Here is a 15,832-nt window from a genome sequence, read left to right on the forward strand (position 1 = left end):
ACTGCCCCCAGTCCTGACCTATAGTTGGCAAGTCCAGCTGAATGCATAAAGACACACTCACTGAGCACTGGCCACACATCTGCACTGGAAGAAGGAGGGAGAAATCCAAGAATAAAAAAGAATGTACAAAGACATCCTAAATGTGGTACTGCAGATGATGAGGCTGATTCACCCTTGAGACATTTCATTTTACAAGCTGAGATTATGATAACAAGTGTGTACCAAGTTTCATGCTAAAACGTTATTCATGAGCCCGCCATTCTGCCATAATGATGGAAGACTAGACTTGTTCCAAATAGAGGAGTGAGCTACAGCCAACTTTTGATTGATGAAGGACAGCTGATCTGATTTGGAGCTCCTCTGGGGCTCCCGCAAGGCCACATTTCTGTCACATGCACCATTTTAATGTCAGCTTTCCTGCTTGGAGGCTGAGCCTGAAAAGGAGTCATAAATTACTTTCAATCATGCACATGCCGTAAGCTGGCTGGAGGAGATGGGATGTCAATCTTCCTCTTTTTGGGGGAGCAAGGGAGACCAAATGTACCCCAAAACATCTTTTGCTTATCTCCTCATTGCTCTTCCTGTATTCTTTGTATCCTCTGATTACAGCTGAGGAACTGGAGGTGCCAGGAAAAAGGTGGAGCTTGGATGCAATAAGGGTAGCAAGGCTATACGTGTCATTAAGGACTCAGCTTCCACACAATCCCTGATTTATTCATTCAATCAATCAGGCATTTCATAAGCATCTATTGTCTCTCCATGTATCCAGAAAACACTACATTCAAACCCATTCTAGGAAACTTTCTTTTGTTGGAATAATTCCCAACCATGTCTCTGTCTAAATTTCCTGCAGAGTTTTTGTTTTTGGGGTGGGTGGAGGGGAATACAAATTCCTGGGCCCAACTATCCAAAGATCTGATTCAGTATTTCTAGAGGGGTTCTCAGCATCTGTACTCAGGTGTGCAGCCTAGCTCCCATTACCATCTGCCTCTCATGAGTGTTTTCCTCCAGCCATACTCTCTCTGGTCACAACCTTTGTCTATTCATATTAATCAATTTAGCTGATCCAATCAACTAAATCAGGACTTCTCTTTGCCCACAAAAAAATGTCCATTCGTTGGACAAATGATACAAGCCAGGAGTCAATTTCTCAATATATACTACAGAGGGATGACAAGCTCTGGCCCTGCCTCAACTGTTTTATCAATGGTTTTCTGGAAACAATGGTCTCCACCTGGAATACACTAAAGGAGATTTTCAGACCAAGGTATGGTGGTACTTTCGGGAAGACGTCCAAAGTCAAAGCAGTTTAGCTGCCACTTAACCTGATCCCAAGTACAGCTGGCCCTACACCAGGCTCTCAATATTCAGAGGACTGGGGGATTTCTTCCCTCCACTTTGTAGAAGTAGCAGCCTAGAATGTGGGACTCTAAGCATAGAAACCTGAATCCTAGGACAGAATATGACCTCAGAAGACCCTAGAAAATCTGAAAAACAGATCAGCAACTCCCACATAATCAGGAGTTGGCAGAGAGCATTGGATAACTTTAGAAAGATGATTAGTTCGTGCTTGACTTAAATGTTCTGCCTAATTTTCATTATAGAGTTGACATATTTTAAGGTTGAGATTATTCATGCCAAAATCTTTTTCTTTCTTAATCTGGAATTGGCTACATTATTATCTAACACATGTAATTCTTTATTTTCTGATTCTGGAATGAACTACTGAGGAAAAATCTATGTTATCTTGAGCCCAAGAGGTCTAAGTAAGTTGTGGATTTAAGACTTCCATGAACAAAATGTTTTAAGGTGATTTTTTTTTTCAAGGGGACTTCTGTTCCTGTGAATCCAGAAACCACCAGAGATACTGAGTTTGATATGCAGAGAATGAGCAATAAATAACAGCAGAATTTAATTCTTTAATTCTGATTGAAAAGAAAAAAGATGAAAGAGAAACACAAAATAGTATAGGCACTTGGATAGAAGATTTCAAGAGTTAGAAAGTAATAACCAAAAAAAATTCCTGTCAAACTAATTGGAACTTAAATGAGTTGGAAAGAATTGAACATGTCATTTTTGGTTTTCTTATACCACCCCACCCTGCCCCAATCATTACAAGGCAGCAATGAAATAACTTGATTAAGTAAATAAGTTTTACATCACTGGCATATGATGCATTTTTGGTTAGTGAGTAACTGGCTAGATAATAAAATCAGAATGCAGGCATTTTAAAAAGCCAAATGCTTTTGGAAAGTAACCTGAGGGTATCTTTCCTGATTCCACTTGCATGCTTTACACTTCACCTGTTCCTCACTTGACTGTGATGTGATGGCATCACGAGGCTTAGATATGTCACAGGTTGCAAAATGGGGTTGGCCACTCAGACTACAGAGCTTGGAATCAGAGTTCCTGAGACAAAGCTCATTTCAAATGTCTGGCATTCTGAATGTCAGAACACTTAGAGATTAGATGTAAGGAAATGTGAATTTGAAAAAAAGGAAAGGAAAGTTTGAGGTCACAAATACAGAACACCAAATTTTATTTATTGTACAAAACTTATTTGCTTTCTTGCCTCTTTTGATCTTTCTCCCTCGACTCTTCTGCTTCTTGTATACATAAGCCCACATATGTATACTTATTTATATCTATACATATCCATACACATTCTTGTACTTATTTTCTTCTTTTATTGAATTTTTAAAACTATTTTTGCTTATGTAGGAAGAGCATGAAACAGATAAAGTAACAAAATCACATTTTGTTGCAGGAAGAATATAGCCTGGGGACATTTATTAGTTGGAGACCAGACTCAGATGCATTTCTCTGAGTAATGAGGGAAAGTCTTCCAGGCCACACTCGGCCAAGAATTTTTTCTCTCCTTCCTAATCCACATGGTCTATAAAACCACTCTCACTGAAGCTGCAGAAGACACTTTAACTAAAGAGGGAAGGAACAGAGAATTACAAGCACTTCCAATGAACTGGTTAACTGAATATATAAAATTGGAGGGGCTTCGCATGTCTAACATTTTTATGCATTTTCTTGGATCCATAAAAGTGAAAACAGGAGAATAAATAACTAGGGTGATCATAAAACAGCTAACTATGTTTGTGAAGCCAAGCAGAAAGTCTGAGCTTTAAACACTTGCAGATGGAAAAATCTAAAGCTCTGGGGCACTATGAACACTCTGATTCTATGCAGTGACCAGTTTTGTCAGTGAACCAGCATGGAACAGAATGTGCTATGGAAACAGATGAGGCCCAAGTAGAAAAATGAAAATGTTAGAATCTCTAGACTTGGGGAGGATAGCTTCTAGCAAGGAGAGACCGGTAGTCAGAGCCAGACCTATGGCTTGTCCTCCTGAACTTGCTAGTTCACCCAGTCAGATACTGGTGTCCTTTGTTACCTCTGGGAGGACCTGCCTTTGGCTCTGTGAAACGCAATCCCTGCCAGTGGCTTCTCAAAGAACACTTGCCTGAGTTGGTTGCAGGGCTCCTGCAAAGTGGTGGGAATGTGATATTCCAGAAGTCCAGTTAAGTTGGTCAAGTATATATTTCTTTTTATAACATTGCCTGAGCAAAGTCAAATTCTGTTTACATATTTTCCTCTGAACTGGGCTATGATCTTTTGGGGAAAAACTACTGTGGTCTTACTCATTCATATATCCCAAATGCACATAGTAGATACTCAAAAAATATATACTGAATGAACAGATCAACCTGCAACTTAAAGAAGAAGGTGCCTTACAGTAAATTATTGATGGTCACGTATTCATTCTTAAATAAATTTTCTGAGTGCTCACCTCTTGTGCTAACTAACTAGGGATTACATAAATAAATAAAAAGCAACCCAGGTCCTCAAAAACTTACCTCTCAAGGGGTAGACAAGAACTATAATGGAATGGTGGGTGGAAAGAAGAGGGCAGGCTCAAAAGACAGTGGGGAGATCAAATCCATAGATCTTGGTGCCATTCATCACTTAGATGGACTAAATGGATGATAAGGAAATTAGGAGGAGAAGAACTCAGATTAGGAGAGATCTGAGAAAATCTAGTCTAAGAGCGAAAGTCATTTGAAAGAAAGGGGATAGCTGATACAGTGAAAACCCTAGAGGGCCCCTCTCCCTCCAAAATGAGACCTAAGGTACAAGACAGGGTAGGTAATAAGCTAAGTTTACCTCCAATAATGGTGAGTTTTCTGCATCTTAAAGCAGCCTAGTCCATTCTTGGCAACTCTGAGAAACTGACTTATCTACTTTGATATACCTGCTTACCACTGACCCTAGTTCCATCTATGAAAACCATGCCGAACAGGTTAAATTCCTCTTCCATATGACAGCCCTTCCAATGCATGCCCTCCTTTTCTTTTAACCAAGGTTCATATACGATTTCCAGACTTTTCACTACTTTTGTCATTGTCATGCTTTTAGATTGACTGACTGAAAAATGGAAACTCTAAGAGAACCTAAAATATAAGAAACCTAAAAAATACGGTTGGCAGGAATGGGTGGGGGGGCATGGGTAATGGAAAAGGAAAAATTAATCACCTACATGTTAAGAACTAAATCAGGCCCTTTTTATATAAACTTAAATGCCACAGGGATCTGCACTTAATTCTATGGCGCCTTATTCTCCTCTTCCAGTTCATTTCCCGTTTACTTTCTTATAGCATTCCCTTTTGTGAGGTCAGTCATCTTGTGATTAAAATACATTAATTCTATTTTGCTTTTCCTTTTCTTTTGTACTAAAATATTTATTAAAATAATGTGTAATGGCAATGGGATGAGATAAGTGTTTCATAGTCTTTTAGAAATAAAATATATTTAAATGTGAGGCCACGGGCAATGATGAGTTGGCTCTATCTTTGGACATCTTAAGTCATCCAAACATTTCCTTTGTAGCAAATTGTAAAGAAAAAAATGTGAATATTATACTATGTCATATGACTTCAGTTATTGGTATACACTGAAGGTAAAGGAAGGAAGAAGTATAAACTTAATTTTTTGTTACATAAGTAATTACTCTCATGGTTTATAAAATAAGGAAAGAAACTGCTCAATCAAGGAAGAAACAATTTCTTCTAAACATTAGGATCTATTTAGAAATTATGTCTTCCAATTGGAACTTCATCTGACTTCCAACATTTCAAGTCACAAATCTCTTAACATATTCCTTTTTCATAGGTTGGATAGCTTTGAACGAGGTTCAATTTCCCCCTTTTTCGCTGTAAAATCATTCATCTTGCAATGCAACTTTCACTGCATCTTCTCACATTCATAAGTAGAAACTTTATGTTGACATTTTATAAATAGAAACCCCGAATTTCAGAATCAAAAGCAATAGTGTCCAAACCAACATCATCTTTCCTGCCTTGAAGTCCTCTTCTATATGTATACACATTGGGAAAGAGCTAAAAAGAATTTTAAAAGACTTCATTCATTAACATTTTAGGATCTTTTTTTCTCATAGGGAGCTTTAGCATTACCATGCACCACAACTCACTCCTCTCCTAAAGCAAAACCTAGCGTAAATTGGACAAACCCAAAAGACAGGGTTTTCATTTCCTGCAGTCCCTGTAGTCTGTAGCAGTGGTGTCGATCACTGGGCAATATATGCAAACTTCTGACTGATTATGTTTTCAAATCTGTTTAAAATTCCATCCATGAGTTTGTATATAGCAAAGATGAGATCGTCTGTCTGTTTAATGAAACACTCCCCTTCCCCAATGCATATAGCATATTTTGAGAATACAGTGTTAGCCTGGACTTGCTTCAAAAAGGAAATTTTACTCCTACTTCTGCCGTACCTCTCAACATATTATCCCTCTATATTATACAATAATACATCAATTAATACATGGCATTTTTCATCCAGTGCAGGCTTATAACTTTCAGCTGGGTTGTGGTTTATTTTATTGTGTACTTTCTTCTCCATGGTACCAGACAAGCTTTGTTTTTATGGTATTAAAAAAACCAAAAGAGCTACTGTCAAACATTATATAAGGAAATGGTTTCCTTGACAACCATAACCACAAGCAAGTTGTTTGAACTTCTTCCTCATTGCCTGGATTGTTTAGTTGCTAAAATACTTGAAAACATGTTGATGCATTCAGGTACTAAACACCTGAATTTGTAGAACAAGCTAGAAGCAGGAAGCAGAGCAGGTGATAAATGGTGCAAACAGGTGTAAAGAGTTAAACACTAATCATTTTCAAATATTAGAGTTCAGCCTCGTGACATAGTCTTTAAAAGGACAAATGTTGAAGGCTTGATATTTAAGATCCAAAATAAATGACTACCCCAAGGACAAAATTTAAAAAAAAAAAGAGTAGCTAGAAATGCCAAAGAAGTGAAAAATATTGCTTAACATAGAAAGTGGCATTTTGGTTTTAATAGGTGCCAAACGCTAATTCCAGAATAGGAAGGAGATCCGTTTCATGGTTATCAATAGAACAACAGAAATTTGGTCAAAAGTGCTCCTAAGAATATGGCTGTGGACAAAATTAGACACAAAGTGTGGAGTATCAATAAAATGGTTCCTGAAAAATTGCAACGGTAAAGGAAATGTCTCATGGCTGATAGGACTCAAAGGATCTCTATCTCTGAGAACCTGTCAAATAAAAATATTTTCCCAAGTATCAATTTTTCATGAATAACATGGCAATATACAGCTTGCATGGATTATAAAAACACTAGATTGATGGGGGGTGGCAGGGGGGGAGAGTGGGTAATGGGCATTGAGGAGGGCACCTGTTGGGATGAGCACTGGGTGTTGTATGGGAACCAATTTGACAATAAATTTCATATTAAAAAAAAGAACACTAGAAATCTCAAGAGGACACTGTGCGCAATGTGATTAGGAACCCAAGATAAAATTACTAATGGGATTATACAATTTTAGAACATAGTATAATAGAAATGAGTTTTACCCCCCTCCCCCCAAAGAAAAACATTACTAATTTGGGGATGTACTCAGACTGGCTGATAACAGAGTAATTGGACTGAAATAAATGACGTAAACAATTACATTTGTGTTTATGTGTGTTTATTAAGAAACAATTGTGCAAAAATATGGGCCTAGAAATTTCATTAAGGAAAGTAACAGAAACTCTATAAGGAATTGGAGTTCTAGGTCACCCAGATTGATTGAGCAGCAGGTGAAGACAGAGTTTTACTTAAAAGCTCTAAGAGTCTGTGAATTTAGAACTAAGGTAGGGGGTGGTGGTGGCAGGAAGGTAGGTAGGAAGGAAGAAAAGGATGGATGGACAGAAAGGTGGAGGGAGAGAAGAAAGAGAGACAGACAATAGAGAGATCTGGTCAAAACATAGGCCAAGCTGCTCAGTATTGGGAACATTCAACAGTATTCTAAGAACCAAAGCAAAAGTCAAAAAGTAAGTTAAGCAGAGATCCCAGTTACCATTCCGAGGTGAATTTCAGAACAGTGTCAAAATGAAGCCAAAGAGATGTACCTGAAGCCTAGTCATAAAAGGACCGCAATTCCCCATGGACCCAGGGAATTCAAGAAGAGCTTAACTTTTTTTGCATACTTGGATTCTTATACTGTTCAAAAGGTAGAGAATGTTGGGGTTCTTCCATTTATCCATGTGCTGGAACAGAATCAGAATTGTAAGGAGGGCTTTGGCATGGCCACTAACACTCCTTGGCTTACCCGCAAATAAAGGGCCTCTATGCAGGTGGCATCCATGTTTGAATTCTCGGCATATTCCTGAAGAATTCTATCCCATGAGTTCTAGACATAATAGGCCACATAGCAGAGCGAATTCCAGGAGGTATTTGTCAGGCCGAATCTCATCAAACAGCTTGCTTTCAATACTTCAGATGCTTATTGGGAACCATCATTATGCAGAATTGTCTGAAGGATAGAAAATCCAGACATTCCTTTGCATACTTTGTAATCTATTGTTGGAATGATCCAAGCCAGGAGAGATCTTCATATCTAGCATGCCTCATTTAGTTCTTCCCATCTTCTGATAACTTTTATTTACTTTTCTTTTAAAATATATACATCTACACTTCATTTTGTTTTGTAAAAAAATTTAAGATAGATGGGTGCCTGGGTGGCTCAGTTGGTTAAGCGTCTGACTCTTGATTTCAGCTCAGGTCATGATCTCACAGTCGTGAGATGGAGCCCTGCCTTGGGCTCTATGCTAGGCATGGAGCCTGCTTGGGATTCTCTCTCTCTCCCTCTCTCTCTCTGACCCTCCCCTACTCATGATCTCCCTCTCTCTCTCTCTCTCCCCCCAAATAAATAAATAAACATAAAACATTTTAAGATAGAACTTTTTGTTGAATTGAGCTATGAAGCTACAATGTTAGGCTTTGAGAAACATTATAGGAAACACTTCTCTGAAACTATCAAGGTACTATTGAGAATGTTGCTCATTATATTTCAAAGAATCCTTATGTAGACCCACTGAAAAACTGCCCTCTTACCTTGTTACAAAAAAGCATTGTGCTTCTCTTCTGTCACTGGCTTCTTATTTTATGGACACTGACTCATGTAACCAAACATGTTTCTCTCTGGGCACAGAGCCAATTTATGGCCTTTGTCCGTCCATCCATCAGAGAACTTCTCAGTATGCATTTTGTGAAAATAATCCTGGATTCTTTATTTCCCTACCTCTATTTTTCTGTGCATTCAAATATTCCCATTTAAAAAAAAATTTTTGGAATAGTTAGTATATTGTTCCCTGAGTAAAAGTACGATGAATTCAGGGCAGCACCTCTCCTGCTCATAGCTGGAGAGAAGCAAGTATATCAAACTAAGGCTGGACAAAAATCCTACCCATTTAGATCCAGGAAGAAATTTCTCCTTGTAGAGAAAAAGTACACTAAAATCAGACCACCACCACTTGTCAGACCACCTTATCCATGGAGTGAAGGTTGGGGCATGTAACTTTTAGGGAGTGCATTCTGGAGTATCATATAATATCACCCAATTCTCCTATACATTCATAAAATAAAATACTCAGTACTTTTTTTCAATGTAAATAAGAAACTAGAGTTCATTACTAGAAAGAAAAGTTTAGTTATCTCTTGTATAAGATAGAAACAGCCTACTCCCCTGAAGGACAGTACTGGCTTCCTCTATGAGCTTTGTAAGTGCCTAGACAGGCCTGTCCTTGTAGCAGAAGAAACTAAATGGAAGACCCTAGTAGAAACCTTACAGCAAGAATTCTTCTGGAATTCTTGGAGGAACCACTCCTTATTATCCACCTGGAATGGACCCAGATTGTTCTAATTTCCTATGGCTCCACACAAGGACCCATGCTCACTGTCTAACACTCTGACTTGGCCATTACCTTCAGCCTCTCTACCTAACTCTGCTCTGGCCCTTTCCTTGATCCACTATTTGTGTTCACTGTCCCCAGGGCTGTATACTTGGCAACCAAGTTGCTAGGAGAACCCACCCTTCCCGTGGCCACAGCTACTCCCCTGAGCTAAAGTGAACAACTCATCCTCATTTTAAAACTGAAAATCTCACATCCCTGGAAACGCCTCAGCCCCAGGCAAACAGGGATGGGTGGTCACTCCACTCACAGCAAAGTGAAGGCAGAATCACAATCTTAATTTTATTCCTTAATTACTATATGGCTTTTTAAAGAGACAGCATTGTGAGCAAATATCACAGAACTACATTATCTAAGTGTGTATGAGCCATATGGCAATACCCATAGCAAAATTTAAATCTCATTCCCTTCCCCTGGCACCTCTCATGTCTCAGAAATGCCTCTGCTGTCTTTTATCACTATATGCTCAGATAGTAGAATTTTTAAGATTGGCCCAAAGAAAATGAGATTAAGAAAGTATATCTGCTATCTAAAAACAAACAATGAATTCTAAACCCAAATAAAAGTAATTTTAGGATGATCCAATTTGTTCACATCTACAGCTCTCTCCTCCCTGTTCAGCGTAAATAACAAAAGCTGCCTATGAATCTATCTCAGAAGACAAAAGGAAAAACAAAACTCTCTGTTCAGGGCATCCCAATTTTACAAACCAGGAGGTGACCAAATTTCCAAGACATCACTGCCATAACTCCTGCTCAACGGGAAGGAGACTCTAGAAGCATGAATGGTCAGTACACATAATATGACTCACACAACACTAATTAGTCACTGATCCTTCACGCATTTCTCAAATCCCCCAATCTCAGAAAATGTGTGTACGCAAACTCTTGTTTACATTCTGGGCTCAGTTGTTAGTTTTTGAGCAACCAACGGAGCAACCTCTCCACATATGTTCATTATGGTCCTTTCTAATAAAGAATATTTCCTTATACTGTTTAAATAAAAAGAAATGAATGCATCAGCATTTCAAAGCTCTGACCTTTAAGTTTCTATACTCGTTGGTGTATTGAAGAAAAGATATATAGAGTGTCCATTAGAATTGAGAGTCAGATTAACTCAACGGAGCATACATACAGTTGTGCATCTAATTCTGGAGGTAGTATAATCATTCTGTCCTATATGATGGATGCGTGGATAGATTTTAGAATTTTGAAAGTCTCAAATTAAGCTTCTAGTTTATTCCTCTAAATCTCCATGACTTTAAATAAAAATGATTTCTTATATCTTCTCTGTAAGACTTGGGTATAAAACTCTCCAGCAGGAAAACATCCTCAGAGCTAGATATATCTTATAATTGATTATGTGCCTACACTATCTGAATATGGGAGACCAAAGCTGATGCTGCTTTAAAATAACAATAGGGAAATCAATTTCCACGGAGAAATCCCCAGGGATGGGAATGTCAATTTATTGCAGGTATTTGTGAAACAAGAGGAAAATTGGTCATTTTTGTTAAAGGAAAATTAGCCAGACACAGCAAATCTGTTGGCACTGAAAACTGATACTATACCTATTTTTTTTTAAATTTTTTTAATGTTTGTTTATTTTTTGAGAGAGAGACAGAGACAGAGACAGAGTGTGAGCAGGGGAGGGGCAGAGAGCGAGGGAGACACAGAATCTGAAGCAGGCTCCAGGCTCTGAGCTGTCAGCACAGAGCCCGATGTGGGGCTCAAACCTACAAGCTGTGAGATCATGACCTGAGCCAAAGTCAGACGCTTAACTGACTGAGCCACCCAGGCACCCTGATACTATACCTATTTAAAAGGAACCTTGTATTTTCTAAAATAGACTTGATTTTTTAGAGTAGATTTAAGTTTTCAAAGAACAAGACAAGAGGAAGTTCCCATATACCTTCTGCCTCCACACAGGTTTAATCTCTCCTACCATCTCACACCAGAATGATACACTGGTTACCACTGATGAACCTACATTGACATATCAATATCACCCAAAGTTCAGAGTTTACATTGTGGTTCATTCTTGCTGTTGTACATTCTATAGGTTGGACAAATGTACAATGACATGTATCCAACCATTGAAATAGCATCAGGAAAAGTTCCCCATCCTCTGCCTATTTGTCCCTCCCAACCCCTGGCAACCACTGATTCTCTTAGTGTTTCTGCAATTTCGTCTTTTCCCACAATGTCATACAGTTGAAATTTCATATAGTAGACTTTTTAGACTGGCTTCTTTCATTTTATAATATGCATTTAAGTTTCCTCCATGTCTTTTCATGGCTTGATAGCTCATTTATTTAGAACCATACATTTTTTGTTTATTTAAAAAAAAATTTATGTTTATGTATTTTTGAGAGAGAGAGAGAGAGAGACAGAGCATGAGCAGGGGAGGGGCAGAGAAAGAGGGAGATACAGATTCCAGAGCAGCTCCAGGCTCTGAGCTATCAGTGCAGAGCCCGATGTGGGCCTTGAACTCACTGACTGTGAGATCATGACCTGACCCAAAGTCCGGTACGTAACAGACTGAGCCACCCAAGCACACCTAGAACCATACATATTTAAATTTTATTTATATGTTGTACAATGAACATGTACTCATTTTATATAAGATATCTAAAGTTATTTCATTTTTTAAAACATTTATTTTTGAGACAGAGAGAGAGAAAAAAAGAGAGAGCACATGAGCAATAAAGGGAGGGGAACAGAGGATCTTAAGTGGATGGGCTCTGCATTGACAGCAAAGAGCCCAACAAGGGGTGAACTCATTAACTGAACCATGAGATCATGACCTGAGCCTAAGTCGGATGCTTAACTGACTGAGTCATCCAGGTGCCCCGGAACCATACATTTTTTTTAATTAAAATTTTTCCTTAACTTAAAACAGTGGTTTCCATGATTAGAGGTAGAGTTTGAGTTTTGCAAATCTGTAAATACAACCTATTGGAGCAGGTAAGCTTAGGTTCAAGTTTCACCTCTCCAAGTTACTAGGATGAACCTTGGAGAAACCAACCAACCACTGACATGAGGAAAGACTGAACATTAAAAAAGGTGATCATCCATAAGGAAACATGGCTTAAGACTGTGCCCACTACGGGCCTTCCCAAATGAGTAGTGACACACTGACCGGTCCAATCTTCTATCCTGAGAAGCAGAACTGTGAAATAAATACACGTGAGAAATAGGGAGCAACTACACTTGAGGAAATGAAGAGAAGGTAGATGACAAGACTGCTCATGAATCCTAAAATAAATTTAAGTTATAGCCATGCAGTGGAACAAAGTGTACCCAATAAAAATCATGATTTGGGGTATGGAAGATTTTAAGAACGGGGTATCACTTTCATAAGTAATTATAAGTGGGGAAAATATATAAAGATGTATACACCAAATATGCTAAATCTGTTGCCTCTACATAAGATCATAAACAAAGGCAGGTGAAGAAATACAAAATACACCCAAATGCTCATCAGTGCTTATCTCTGTGTAGTGAAGATAACTGTACTACCTGGGTTTTCAGCAAGAGATGAAACTCTTACACCAAGTAATTTGAGGAGAGTATATCAAGGGACTATTTGTAAGATGGGGGAGAAGGATGTTACAGGTTACCTGGGTAAACCCCATTATCTGCCAAGGCGGGGGGGGGGGGGGTTCCTGAAGCTGTAGAGGGAAAGCTGGGTTGAAGGGCTGCTAGACAAGAACTGTGTCCTGTATCCAAGACCCACTACTGGTTGGCAGCCTCACAGGGAGGAACCTGGGGAAATAAACAGCCTGACTTCATGCACGCTGGCAACACTCAGGGGGAAGTCAGAAGGCAAAGCAGCGTTTGGGTACAGGTCAGCCTCCCAGGCCCTCAACAGGCTAGAGGAAGATGGTATCTAGAGGAACAAACAGCATTATTTCACTTTCCTTTTTTTTCTTATCTGAATTTGGGTTTTTTTTGTTCGTTTGTTTTTTCAAAAAGAAGCACATCGAACAACCATGCATTTCATAGCTTTAATTTCTTCCCCTGTGGCGTTCCATTTTTTTCAGTCTCTGCAGTGGGTTGGATAAAAAGTAAAATAGGGGTGTGAGTCAAAAAAAAAAAAAGATAGAAACAGAGAGAAAAATGAGAAAATGAGACATTACAGAAAGACTATCATGAAGACCGATTGGCCCCTCATATATTCCCATATATAGGACACACGTGGGGGCTGAAGAAAATAGGCTCCATACTGCTCTGTGTATTAAAGATTGAGAGTAATAGAAATAATAGTAACTTATAAGGGAATTTCTTAAGGGACTTCCTCGGGTCTGCTGTGGCATACACAATCAGCCCTGAATTAAAACACTATTTCAAGGTTGCCAGGGCCCTCTTCAGCATCCTGAAGCCATTTTGTCTTTTCTTGTGTCTCATCTAAATATATCTGTTTTCAAACCCCAATGCAAAACTTTTTTGCAAGTGTACCAGATCAAGTAGAATCCACATTGAGCAGATCTTACAGATATGACTAGTTTCAGTACCAGCAGATGTCAAAACCAAGCAAGCCATAGTCACTGGCTGATTGCATGCAGGCAGAATTAGGACTAAGTTTTGTGGTCTCCACTTCCTCAGAGCTCAGTTCTGTAAGGCTAACATTGTTCATCACAAGTCCCCACTAGGACACCTACACTGATCCAGCAGAGGGCAGTGATAGATCTAGGAGCCTGGCCCTAGGCAAGGACTCCCCATTGGAGGCACAGCTCAAAATGGCTTCATCTATGCAAGGCAGGCAGGGTCACCTGAGTTCATTTCTCACATCCACTCAGTTCTGTGGCTGCTCCCTTAGCAACCCTGCAGCCGCTGCCAGCAGTCATGGGAACAGGAATTATGACCTTCCCCTCAAACTGCAAGCCTTGAAAACAAAAGCCACAGCACCTCCAGCCTCAGCAACATCTAATTTATGGCTGAGTTGCTTGGCTATATATTTCAGGCTTGAGGCAGCCCTGGAGTGAGGTGGGCAACGGGCTACTCCATTAAAGGGACAGCAGGGGAGCCCATAAGTCCCAAAGCAAATGTCCAAACCTAATCAAGAAGAAATCCAAGGGAGAAGAGAATCAATGCAGGCCTGTGGTTTTTTAATTAAGCAGACCCCTGACTTGACATTATAGTTACTACAAGAAAGATGAGCTTGATTATGGACAAGGAAAAGCATGTTTCAATTGCAAAACATCAAATAAACTGGAAACTATTAGCATCAATTATCAGCTAGTAAAAACCTCTGGAGATTTCAAGCCTCTAGGAATTTTTTAAATAATTGATTAAAGACAATTTGGGGAAGCACATTGTGCAATAGTTTGCAAAGTGCAACTTAACTTTTCAACTAAGGAAAACAACTTGAGTAATTTGCACTACACCATTTATATGCAATCAAGAGTTACTCTTTCTTTCACTAATACACAAAAATAGAAAGCATTATACATGTTAGAGCTGGAAGAGACTGTAGACATCACTGTTCTTTAATTTGTTAAGCAATAAAAATCTTTTTAAAGAGATAAATCTTATATGCAACTTCAATAGATCGAAAACAGATGAAAGAAACATCTTCTTGATATAAATTTATTTTAGAAGTTCACATTTCTGCTAAAGGCTATAAAGTCACTCACTGAGAACAAGGAAGCCTTTTTGGATGAATAAGATCAGAATTTATAGATGATTTGCGGACTTACATCAGTCTTAGGATCTAATTTATTTTAGTATTTTCTTTGCAACTACTTTTGAGGGTGATGACAGTGATTCCCACAGATAAATCCCTGCACATCGTCAAAGAGGTTTTTTTAACAGCTTTTCTTGCGACTTCAGGATATTCTTTAATTAAACATAGCAAAATAAGTTTAATTCCAAAATCTGCACTAAAGCAAGTCAACACTGGCAACATATTAAGAAGCTGTGATTTCCAAAGAATTAAAAGATCCTTTTTTTTTTTTAATTCTGGTAAAGACAGCTGTGTTCTCAACAAAAATTAGCTCTTTTTCCTTTTCCACCTTAGTATACAGCTCAACCACATTTACCAGCTTTCTTTGTAGCCATCTATCTGAGATCTAGCCAATGAAATGGGAACAGACCTGGCACCTGGAAACCCCTCACAGGCACTGCATCAACCCTTTCCTCAACAGCTTGCTGTCTGTGGAAAGTGCTCTGAGGATCCAGACAAGAAGACAGGGCCACGAGATGGAAGAGGCCTGTATTCCCAAAGGTCCATGTAGAAGGCCACTTGTAGACCAGGAATATCCTTCATAGATTTGGAATAGCAAGAAGAAAATGTTTACTGTGTTTAGCAACATAGGTTGGGAATCTGCCATTACAGCTAACATTATTTCCTCTTATTAATAGAATGGTTAAAGTAAATATGGAAATAATATTTTTAAATGTTTATTTTTTTGAGACAGCGAGAGAGAGAGAGGGAGGGAGGGAGGGAGGGAGGGAGGGAGGGAGAGAGAGAGAGAGAGAGAGAGAGAGAGAGAGAGAGATCAAGCACACACAGAGCCTAAT

The sequence above is a fragment of the Prionailurus viverrinus genome, chromosome F1 (genome assembly GCF_022837055.1).
Source record: "Prionailurus viverrinus isolate Anna chromosome F1, UM_Priviv_1.0, whole genome shotgun sequence".
NCBI lineage: Eukaryota > Metazoa > Chordata > Mammalia > Carnivora > Felidae > Prionailurus > Prionailurus viverrinus.